The following is a 12,454-nucleotide window of genomic DNA, read 5'->3' as shown; positions in this document are numbered from 1 at the left end:
ATTATGGCCTGAGAAACATAATCATGCCATTCAGCCCATATTTTGTCCATATGCTCATGTGGTTTACACCCCCAGTTTATTGACGTTGTACTTGGTTATATAGCAAGAGACTCCCAGGATCATAATTTGCACTTACTGTTACAATTCAGGAAAATCCCTTTGTAGCATGGGTTTCCCATTAAGGCACAGACTCCCTTTCAGAGCAGGGAAGGAAGTCCTGGGTCATTGCCTTTGTGAACACTGCCGAAATTTAACATCACTTTGGAAGCCCTTCATACAAGAGGCGTTGCACACCTCAAAGAAACAGAAGAGAAAATAACCTGAAGAGTACAGGGACTACTGTTCAGAACATTTTACAGTTATAAAAACGTAGATTATGCTGCTATCTTATCCTGTAATTTATGGGATGAATATTGTAATTCATTGAATATCATGACTTATCTTTTATTCATATAGTTACTATTCCATTACCAGAGAGGGAGGTTTGTTAAAGGTTAATTATTTTAAATAGCTCAGGCAAATTTATTTTGATTTGTACAATTTTTTGAATAATCAGAGGACTATATATTCATACTGCCTTATGAGTATTCATTTTTTTAAATAATATTCCTTCACGATAAAGTCAGATTGAACAAATGCTTTTGGAAGGACCAAACCCAGATTCTTCCAACTCTAAATGTAAAGAAGCTAATAAAAATTGGCAACGTTTTTTTCTCCCCTTTCAGTTTTACTGTAAAAAAAAAAAATCCCTAGCACTCTTACACTGCTGAATTATCCTTCCCTCCAGCAATCTATTTACAAACAAAAAGCATCTTGCCACAATCTCAAGACCTCTGTCCCCAGGGAAAGGACTATTCATTTTAATTGCTTCCAAAGCACCTATCACAACAGACTCTTGATCTGTGCTTCAGCCATGATAAAAAATAAGTAGGACCATAATATTGAAGTACTGATTGCTCAGAAGTTGCCTACTTCTCTGTACCTCTTGGATCCTAGAGATGCTCATTTGTTATCAACTCAGGCAGCCATTCAGCTTCCAGCACCTATGGAAAAAGTAGAGATTTTGGAAATGATCAGCAGATCCGCTCAAACAGGAAGTGCTCTGAACACACAGAGCTGAATTCCAACATTGTGCAGCAGAAATACCTGCCTTTCTGCTGACCCACAAGAGAAGCCTGATGGCAGCTGGAAAAATATGTCCAGTAGGAGGTTGTGACATGGACTAATATCATCAGGATGACATTACACCCTTAAAGTCTTTTAAAGACAAAACTTATCTCTTCTGCTTTTAAGAAAACATCACTTTGCCTATTTCTGCGTCTGTTTCACTATAAGCAAAGTGGGGAAATTGATACTTAACCTGTAGGAGGGCTGGAAGTTTAAATCCATGCACAATCAAATGCTGTGACAGCCTTAACAGAAAGTGCAAAGCAGGTGTTCAGCACTTACTGAAGAAAATAATGACTATTATACTGAACTTCTGATGAGCCTGCTGGAGCTTTAACAGCAGGGAGGATGATTCTCGTGGTTTGAGGAATTTTCATCTGGAGCATTTTCTGCACTTTATGTTGGTACCTAAGTAGTAAATGCTGCTGTCGAGACAGAAATGATTCTTGGGAGGGTGCAGTGTCATAGCAAGGGAGGCATAGCTGCCATGTCAGCACACCTATGTGTTGCAAGTCCAAACTAAACTTCAGGCCAGGAGAAAAGTATGAGGTATAGCGTAGATCAGACTTCTGGAGAGGGCTTCACTTTCAGCAGCTGTGACAACCAGGACACTACAGCCCTACATATCACTACAGACAGATTCAGACCCTGTGCTGCAGGGTGGTGCTGGCTGAGAAGCCAACAAAGCACTAAGACACCCCTGTCAGTCTCCCTCTAGCCCAGCCAGGCAGCATGGGGTACAACACCAGCCAATCCATCCTCCTCCCATGCCAGGCTGCAGGCAACAGGGCATGGAGAGGGGTGGCTTGAGGCAACAAGGAAGGAAACAGATCCAGTCACCCACATTGCCTTTAACACAGCTGCTCTGCACCCCTGGAGATCTTTACCTTCCCCATCTGTGAGACTCCTGTGGGGGAAGCACAGAAGTCTTGGCGGGTCTTGGCCACCTAGCACCATCAGGACTTCAAAGCCAGCTTTCACTGGCTCCTTCCCAAGTCGCCACCACCTCTCCTGTGACAGGCGAGGTTGCATTTCAATTCTGCCCTCAGATAATATTGTGCCTTATGGGCTCTCTGCTAACATCTGCTGTGACTTTAGCCAGGGAAGATGACAACCTAAAAAAGTCTATCTTGAGTTACCTTGAAGCCTGGTGGCTGGAAAATAACACAATGTCCTATTGTTCTACATTCCCCCAACCCTTCGTGTTTTCATAAACTCTTGGACAATATTGGGGGTGGGGGAGAAACAAACAACTCTGGGGAAACAGCTGATTAGATTCTGGCAAGGCAGACCAAACATCTGCTTCAAACAAAAGACATCTGCATATTTCACATTTATTTTTCATAATTTACAGAAGCAACCTGCCAAAATTTAGCAAGGGAGAATAAACTAGCACATAATTAGCTGAAGTTTGCTTGCTTTAGAAGTTATTAGCATGAAGCCCAGTAGCTCACCTGGGAGGACATCAAGGAATGTAGATAACTACAGTTTGATTTTGTAAATTCAATTTTTGATCTGCTGTGCCAGGCCAAAAACCAATGTTGCCATGCCAATTAAGGCAAACCAGCAAATGTCCTGATGTCCCCATGTCATACAGCTGTCTCAAAGGCAATGATAGCTGTTTATTAAATAAGGGTCGATTAGACAGATGTTTTTTGCTCCAGTTTATGGGGTATAGAAGGCTGCAAGTTGAAGAGCAGAACAATACCCTTTTTTTTGTAGGATTTTGTTTGTTTGTTTGTTTGTTTTGTTTTGTTTGTTTTGGTTTGGTTTTGGTTTTGGTTTTTTTGTAAAATCAGGAAGTATACTATGTACAGTGTGTATAGATGGTAAAACAACTGCTGGACAAGTAGGCATGTGAACTTTTCAAGGCAGCCAAAAAGTCTTCTTTAATAATGCAGGGAAAAAAAGATCCAGGAATGTATATGCCCTCAGTGAGCTACATTTCCTCAATTGAATTTTGCCATTTATTGGGTCATTTGATAGTTAATACATTTCCAATTTTAACAGAGTTAAGAGGAACAGCATGGAATCCTGAGGTTTTGAAATTCTGCCTTGAAATCAATAGGTGCTTCACTAAGTATACTTACTAACTCAGTATTTGGCCTGTAAGGGCAATAAACAGAAACAGGCAGAATTTCAGAGTGAAAATCCTGCCTTTGCTAAAAACAGGAGTGAAAAAACTCCTGTTAACTCTGACACAGGCAGGGTTATACCACGGAGTTGAAAACAGGAATACCAAAAAATAGGAAAGCGCTTTCTTGCAAACCCCAAATTAAACCCAGGTTCAGAAAGCATCTGCAAATCTTCTTGGATGAACCAAATGGAGGATTGCCCTTCTCTCTCCAAGGAAGGATTTATTATTTCAGACAGAAACCATGGGAAACTCACTCACTTGGACTGAACTCTGCACCACATTTCAGATTTATTTGAACCTGAATCTCAGGGCAAAACTCAGAGAGTGAAAATTTAACTGCCAGAAAAATTCTGTCAACCCCAAAGGAATACAAATTGCCAGATACAGTACAGCTCTAAAAGAATTTCAAGCTCCTTAATCTGAGCTTTATGGCTTGCACCTTTTCATAGCAAGATGAATCCAAGCCTCACTTTCAACACTATGAACTTTGTAGGAGTGGGGGGAATACATGAGAGAGTGAACTAACACCAGTCAGATCTGGGAGGGTTTAGTTCTAAGATTTTGCATCTGAATGCTGAAGGATTTGGGCGAGGGTGGTCACAGGAAGACTGGAGTAGGAACCTCTTTGTACCAGACTGAAACATTCTCACCTAAATGCAGATCAGCAATCTGAATCATGCCCATCACTATCTTAAGACACTTTTTTTCCCCCAGGCAAACTTAACTGCAATTGAATCACACAATCCATCTAATTTCCCTAAGTGACAATCTCTAACATAATCATCTCTGTAATACAAAGTCATTCAGATGCAGCATTTGAACCAGTACTAAAGCTGACTGTACCATAATAGCCATTTTATATGCTGAGTTTCTGCCTCCTTTGCTACCAACACATTGCAATACTATCATCTCCTTTACAGGTGAGGAAAACAGAGGCTTATCGTAGCAACACAAACTTCCCAGACACAAAATTACCTCTTGGCAGAGGCAAGAACAGGACAGAAATCTCACTGCAGTGCCAACAGCAATTGCAACATTATTTTGCCTTTTTAAAAATGAACATAAAAATAAATAAATCCAGATTGCTACAGTGGAACTAAGTGACTAAAAGTCTGTTATAACCTACACTTAGTGCAGACTACTCCTAATTAGAGATGCAACAAGTAAATATTGACTCATTTCAAACATATACTTAGTTTCTATTTGAAAAAATTCCTAATCTCATTTGTTTGAGAGATTCAAATTCACTGCTGTTGCTCTGGGCTTATTAAAATAGGATTACTATGAAACTGAATGGCTTCTTCCAAAACTACTCTATTTAATCAAACATTTTGAAGTAAAAATATAATTCCAAAGAATTAGAAGCAGCTCACTAAGGATATCAAACTGGTACTCAAAATCTTGGGACTTTTTATTTTGCAGTGAGAACACTGGAATTTTGATATTCCAGCCAGTCTGTAACCAAGTATTTACATATTTCAAATTCACCAGAAGTTTCACTTTTTTTCCAGACATAGCCATTCTGAACAAGTACCACGTAACTTGAAATGGCAACCAATCCATTGGTGCTATGGAACCTTACTAGAAAGATCTCTTCCTTCAAATTTACCTGCAGTCTGTATTTCAAATGTCACATCTGGTATTTCACCTGTTCACTGTAATTACTAACTTTGCTGAAAGCTGAAGAATTAGAAGTTTCCATTTCTATTTTCCCCTTTTAGGTGGGAGGAATTTATTTTGTATTAAGGTACAGAAGTATGAGTTTCCACTACATGAGGTAAGCTGCAAACTTTCCTATATTCCTGCTCTGACATCAGGGATGTTTGCCACAAGTTTCCTCACATTTACAAGACAAATGACAATTGGTGGTACACAAGAGCAGATACACTGTATGGCTGGGTAACAAAACAAATGAAAAACTAATTAATTCACATTCCAATACACCCTATCACAAGCTTTTGACGACATAAACCCTCAATCTTGTGTCACTGTTCCATGTTTTGTCTTGGAAGACTAAAGATGCAGATAAAGTCAGAGAAGACCTACCATTGTTTAGCACAAGTAGGAACTAAGGAGGCTCCACAAGGTCCTAACTATATGCCTTGTATTTTCCCTCTTCTGGAAGCTGATTTTAGTTTACTTTGTCATTTGAGATATTGCACAAGCCAGCAGTCTGATGTTTTTCCTTAGTTTTATAAAGAAATGGCGGAGTAATATTTATTTTTTTTAACACCTTCACAAGACTGGACAGGGCCTGACACAAGCAGAGATGTTTTGATCGTACCCAGAAATCATTTCTTTTCATCTTATCACTCTCTACAGCTATGTGACAGGAGGCTGCAGTGAGACATGTATTGGTCTCTTGTCCCAAGCAACAAGAAATAGAACAAGAGGAAATGGCCTTCAGTTGTGCCAGGGAAGTTTAGAATGCCAGAGAGGTTTGGTTTGGAATGGACCTTAAAGACGATCTCATTCCAACCCCCTGACCACAGACAGGAACATCTTCCACTAAGACCAGGTTGCTTCAAGCCCTCTCCAACCTGGCCTTGAACACTTCCAGGGATGGGGCAGCCACAGCTTCTCTGGGCACCCTGTGCCAGTGCCTCACCACCTTCTGGGTAAAGACCTTCTTCCCAATATCTAATCTAAATCTCAATCTCTCCACTTTTAGTTTAGAATGGTGCTAGAAAAAAATTCTTCGCCAATAGGATTCAACCAGCACTGGAATATTCTTCCCAGAAAAGTGGTTGAGTCATCATCCCTGGAAGTATTTAAAAGACTTATGTATGTGGCACTTAGAGACAAGGTTTAGTGGTGGACTTGGCAGTGCTGGGTTAATGGTTGGACTCGATCTTAATGGTCAGACTTAATCTTAATGGTCTTTTTCAACCTAAACAACTGTATTACTGTCTAAGAACTGTGAGAGGAAACAGTTACTAGTGATGCACCCTGACGCCATACTGCAGATCTTTCAGTGATGCCACCCCTCTGTCCTTCTTCAAGTTTCCTTTTACTCACCATTTGAAAACAGAAAGGCCATTTATAGAAAAAAAAATAAAATAAATTGTTTCCTACTATGAGGGAAAACATTTTTTATGAGCAATTAATGTTCTCTGACTTCACAAGAAAGTCCCACACAAGTCCAACATTATTTTGATCCCTCCCTGAAATAAAGACCAAATCACAGGGCCGTTTTCAACTCCTGCAGGAAGAAAATAAAGTAATGCATAGCTGCAAAAAGCTCAGAGTGCCCTTGCTGGCTCTCATCAGTGCCGCAAAGACAGGTGAAGAGCAGTGGCCATCCTACAGGCCCTCTCACTACAGACAGCAACAAAAGGACACAGACAAGTGCAGCACTCAAGTTTACTGATTACTTAATTACTTTCTGGGGATTATCTGCAAAGGCAGGTGTGGCTGAGCCAAACACTGAAAAGCTTCACATTATACATCCTTGAGGTCTGGTATTCTGGTTTGAGAGTCCATGGGTTATGCAAAGACCTGGTTTTATATACCAACAGGTACAAAGCTTAGCTGCTATAATGACATATAATTGGCTTAGGATATAATGACACTCTGGATTGCAATACATTTGATCCTCTCCCAAGCTCCTTTGGTCACACAGAACCTGGGAATATACTCTATACCTTCAAATGCCTGCTATAAAGCCCACTAACTTCCCCTGCAACATCTAATCATCTTGCACAGCAACAATTATTCTTTTTTCTTCTCACTGCATCCATGGGACCATTACTAGGCTAAGGATAAGTGCCCAAAAATACAGGGCAAACACACATTTCTAGAGTTAGCATTAGTCATTTTGGAGCAGGGTTCTAGGCTGTCTTGCCAACAGCAACAATTGGAAGATTCTAGGAGAAGAGCAGGAAGGTTGTAGTTTTCCAAAGTTCCTTCTTCCAGCAAATGCATTTAAGATTTAAAGGGGGGAGAAGGGGAGAATCTATTAATGACAACAAAATCCATGCTGATCAGCTCTTGTGCTACCTTTTGCACTTTCTTTATGAAAGCACGGGTCTAAATTGCCAAAATTAGTAAAAAGGGCAGGCAGCTCTAGTTTGCAGCATAGCAGCTGCCTCCACTGAGAGGCAATCCCCCCAACATTGCTCCAGCTGAAGCTGAAAAGTCAACTTCAGTTTGAAAAGAAGATGCAGGTACTGTGCTATGTTCTCCAGGAAATGCAGTGACCAAGGCTTAGATCCCCTGAAATCCAGTTCCTCCTGACCAGAGGATAAGAGCATTGAATGTATCTACATCTCACTCTATAAAACAGCATCTGCAGGAGCAAAAGGCCTTCTCATGTGCCAATCTGGTTCTGGTAAGTGCGTCATCTGGTCATAAATATTCCTTGGAGATTTGCTATGCAGTCACTGATCTGAAGCAAATCTGTTTGGACTACAGAATTTTCAGCACAGTATCACAAGTTGCTGTTGCAGTACACACAGAGCTAAAGAAAAGAGGACTTTCTCTTTTTCTATCTAAAGATCTTTCTTTGGTTGAACCTGAACAAAAACATCACATATCGATACTTCTGTAATGTAACAAACTGAAATGAACACAACTGAAGAGGAGGACAATGGCTATGCCAGATGACAAACTGATATAATCATCATATTCATCAACACCAGCAGCAGCCGAGCACTTCCTCCTCTTTGCTGAATTAGACATGAAGAATTGTTTTAATGACAGCAAGAATGTGCTAAAAGCCCATGTCTCAATGGCAGTTCAGAATGGACTCAGAAGTCCACATCTGAGGAGTGGGCAATTAAAAGAAAAAGCACAACAAAACAAAACTTGCTAGGAAGAGATGAAAAAAAACCAAAAATGCAACAGGGGGAGGGGGGGAACAAATTTGACAATAAATTTGACAATAAAAATGTACTGCATAATTCAGGCTTGTAGAAGAGTATATGAACACAAGAGATGACAAAAGCTACAAAATTCAACATGGTCAGTTGAAGGTTAGGAGGTTTTGCAAGCAAACACATGGCAGCAAAGGAGAGTCTCAAAACATTAGAAATAAACATTGAAATTCTATACATTGAGTAATAAGCTTGTTTATAGGCTTCATGTGGTCTTGGGTCTTTGTAATCCTAAGAAATCAGACAACTGCATCGTACACATGCTATTTTCAAGTGACAGTGACATTTCCAAAGGAGGGATCTGTTCAACAATTTGGTATTTGGGTCTCTGTTTTGAGACAAATACATCCATATCAATTACAGTTGGAAGAAAAAAAAAATCATACCTAAGGCTTTAATACAAAACCATTAAAAAATGGAAGACCTTTTTAAAATTACCTCGCACTGACTGATTTATCTTTCTAAATCATTGTAAGAAGGTGCTTAAATGTACCAAAGTAAAGTCAGGACATCCAAGAAGAAAAAGGCTGATTCTTCCTTTTTTTCCAAGCATCAAATAAGGTACAGCCAAAAAGAAAAAAAAAAAAAAAAGCAAAAAAAAAGCTGAATAGTAGCTTCAATTAATCAAAAAGCTGAAAATTTCATGTTTTTAGTTTTTGTCACATCTTTATCAATCTGACTTCAATTTTCATGCAGGTTTCCATGTAAAAGTATCACTCCATCACCTCAGGATCTGTGGGGCCTCAGGCAAAGAGAGAGCTACAGAGCAGCAAAGGTCAGACACTCCTGCACTTAGATTTTCCCTGACACCTTTTCTTCACATGGCTTCTGCCGTGAACTTACTGTAAAGTCGGGAGCAAAAGTACATCCTCTGTGCAAAGGGTCTAATGCAGCTTGCTCTGGCAGAAACTCCTGTAAAAGTCAAACCCCAAGCACCCGTGTGTATTTGCACTCCCTTTCCCTGCACACCTCAAAATTAGAAAGTCAGGGCCTGATCCAAAGCCCACTGAAAGGACTCATCAACCACAGCAGGCTCCAGACCAACCTGAAAAAACAAAACGCTTTTCTCCAGACTGAGAAGCGTACTGGTGTTTTTCCTACGTTTTTTTTTTCAAACCTCATTAAAGCCACAGGTGTGGGGAAAACTGTAACTAAACAGAAACAAAAATATGATAGACTACTTCACCTATGGACCTGGGATGGGAGGTTTTGTTTGCTTTTTTAAGCTAAATATTTCTTTTGGAAGCACTAGAAATACAGAGAAAGACAAAAGAAAAAAGGATTACCTCATTTGTCATTATCTCATTTTTTATCATAGCTACTTAGTCTTCTGCAAGGCCTGGGGGCCCTCAGAAGACTGAAACACATTAGTAAAAAATAAGTGTGTGTGGGGAGAAACAAATTACAAACGAAATATCTATATAGCTCGTGCCACTTTTTCCAAAGCTCATTTCATATTTGGGCCTTCAAATAAGGCTTCCCTTCGCTGGCAAAAGAAGCCCTTGTATGAGGTCCAAGCAGAAGTCCAGCAGACCTGCCTTTGAAGCACTTTGTTTTGCTCTGCAGCAATACTTCCAGCCTTAAGTCACTGACTGAGTCCCCTGCAAAATTACCTTCTGGCAACCTGTGATGACCCTTTCCATTTTTACCTGAAGTTGGTCTAGCTCCAAAAAAATACGGCATATCATTGAAATGCTCTGAGAGAACTTATGTTGACAAGGTTTACTTTTATTCCAAAACCACAGAGGGAATCTCTCAGAGAAAATGGCACTCGCTTTCCTGGTGTTTCTCTGAACACCTATTGTCTGCCACACAGTCCTCTCCTGACCCACATCCAGTGGCTTTTTGTAAAATTCAGTGAGTAAACCTCCCACACACCTTCAACTAAGATTATCCTGTATGTTAAATCTGAGGAGCTTTACTCTTAGGACCAACTGCCAGACACTCTGCTATGTAGCAGTGAAGGATTTCGGGAAAGAAAGTAGAGAATTTCAAAAAATGTTATTTCCCTTGCAGGTGATGGAAATGAAGTGCACTCTGTGGCCTGGTTTAATTTCATGTCAGACACACACATTTGTCAATAAAAGATGCCAAAACAAATTTTCTAAGAGCGCTAATCAGAAGTCCATCAGGGTTCATACAAAGACTGACTTCAGTAAGCTTTGTACCAGACCACAGATCAACACAGAACTTGCAAAAATGGAGACAAACTTTAGTGTAATCCAGTCTTGTAAGATAAACTTATAAACCCCGATATTTTCCACTATTTATTCCTTTGATTCTTTCAGGACTATACACTTCTCTTAGGGAAGAACACCTTCCTACAGTACCATATTGTGGACTCCCTGAGCTTCACCAAACACCTAAAACTCTCCTCAATACCACACAGAAAAGAAAACAAAGATTAAGTCTTTTATACAGCAAGCTGCCAGAAGAGCAAGCAGTAAAGGTTACTTATTGAAATATGATTAGACTGAAACTATTAAAACTTTCCACAGTCTTTGTCCTCCTTTATACAGTAGTCCAGGTCTCTCAGATGTTTACAACATCATGACCTTTAATTCTAAGTGGGGTAGAACAAATACTTAACAAAATAAAAATGTGAAAATTTTCAGGTTTTAATAATTTCTGGAAGACTTATCTGGACTCAAGAGTCATATTTAGAATTGCTCTCTCACAGCTTTACATTTGTATTCTGCTGTAGATATTCAAGCTCACTTGCTCACTATTAGCCTGAGTGCTCAAGACTGAGAAGAAAGGTTTTAAGATGATTATATACTCTAACTTGACATTTTATTTCTTCACCAATGTTCACTCTGTGCCTTAAGTTAATTTCATGTTTTTATACAGTGACTGAAAGAAAGCAGAGCTGTTTACAGATAGATCTGTGAAGTCTTTATGTTCAATACATCTCCCATCACAGACTGGAACAGTATTGCAGTGTAGTATTTGGGGTAAGTACATTGTAAGTACAGATATAAGTACATCTGCTCCAGAGCCAGATTTACAGTTACTTTATTTGGCACCTTAATACTTTTGCAGAGATGGCCCAAAGTAGTTAACAACAGAGAAAAAAATTGTTTCTCAGTGCTGATGCTAAAACAGCATGACAGGATTTTCCCACTCCTAACAGAAGGAACTCCTGCAGTCCAGCAAGTTTTTTAGGACTATTTTGATCTCTAAACAGGTATTTTTCTCATTCCAGAAATCACTCCCCTCCATGTGATTTTTAATAGTCTCTCATAGCCCTGAGTACTTATCCGTAGCTGAATATACTAAAAACTCAGTCATGACAAACATAAACACCTCTATTCTGATATTGGATAAAGGAAGGTATAATTCATGATCATCTTTTATTTCACTGAAACCAGTAAGGTTTTGTTATTTCAGAGGGAGAACTCTTCCCTTCAGCAGAGGTTCTGATCACAACTTTTCTCCACTTCCCCCTTCCCCAAAGGAAATATTCCTCTACTGGTATTCCATAAACATATTTTTGCATTCGTAACAAAAATGTAAATTATTCAAGGCAATAGCAGAATCTTGTGTGTTCTGGCAAAACCATTGATTTTCATCAGAGAGACAGTTTTGGCTCAGGTTTAGAATACAGTACATTCTTTGGCACTAGGGATTTGCATCATCTTTGGGAAAATACAGACCTGGGATACCTGCCTAGAATGGCCCAAGAAATACTTACCTTACCAATAAAAACAGAGGCCCACTTAACTATTTCCCCTAAGGGGTAGGTATTCATCTAATCACATCTGGAATCCTTTCCAACTTGGTTCCTGCAGCTAATGTTGGTCTGTCATGATCTGATGGTTTAATCCTAGTTATAAACTGCTTATTCTAGTTGATAATAAAAAAAAAATATGGAAAAATGCCTGCCTGTCAATGCCCCAGCCTCAGAGCAAACACTGAAATGGGCCCCTTGCTTTCTCTAAGCAAACAGGGAACACCATTTGGAATTTGGAGTCACAAAGAAAAGCTGCCAGATCTAATGAAAATATTGGCAAAATTACGAGGGTGGGTTTTTTTAATCCCTAGGTAACAAAAAGAACCAAAAACACAACAACAAACACCCGCCTTTGCAAATCTAGTTTTCCTTACTATGCACAAAGAACTTCTTTTCAGTGGTCTCAGCAGACAAAATATAACACATACATAATGCATACATAATGTCTGAGCCAGCTGCGATATACTTTCACTCAAAATGTTTTTAACAATAAACGATTTGTTAACAGATGCATCAAGTTCTTCACGATTTTACAGGAAAAAA

This window comes from Cinclus cinclus, chromosome 3 (assembly GCF_963662255.1).
Source record: "Cinclus cinclus chromosome 3, bCinCin1.1, whole genome shotgun sequence".
NCBI classification, from domain to species: Eukaryota; Metazoa; Chordata; class Aves; order Passeriformes; family Cinclidae; genus Cinclus; species Cinclus cinclus.
This window is presented reverse-complemented; position numbering follows the sequence as displayed.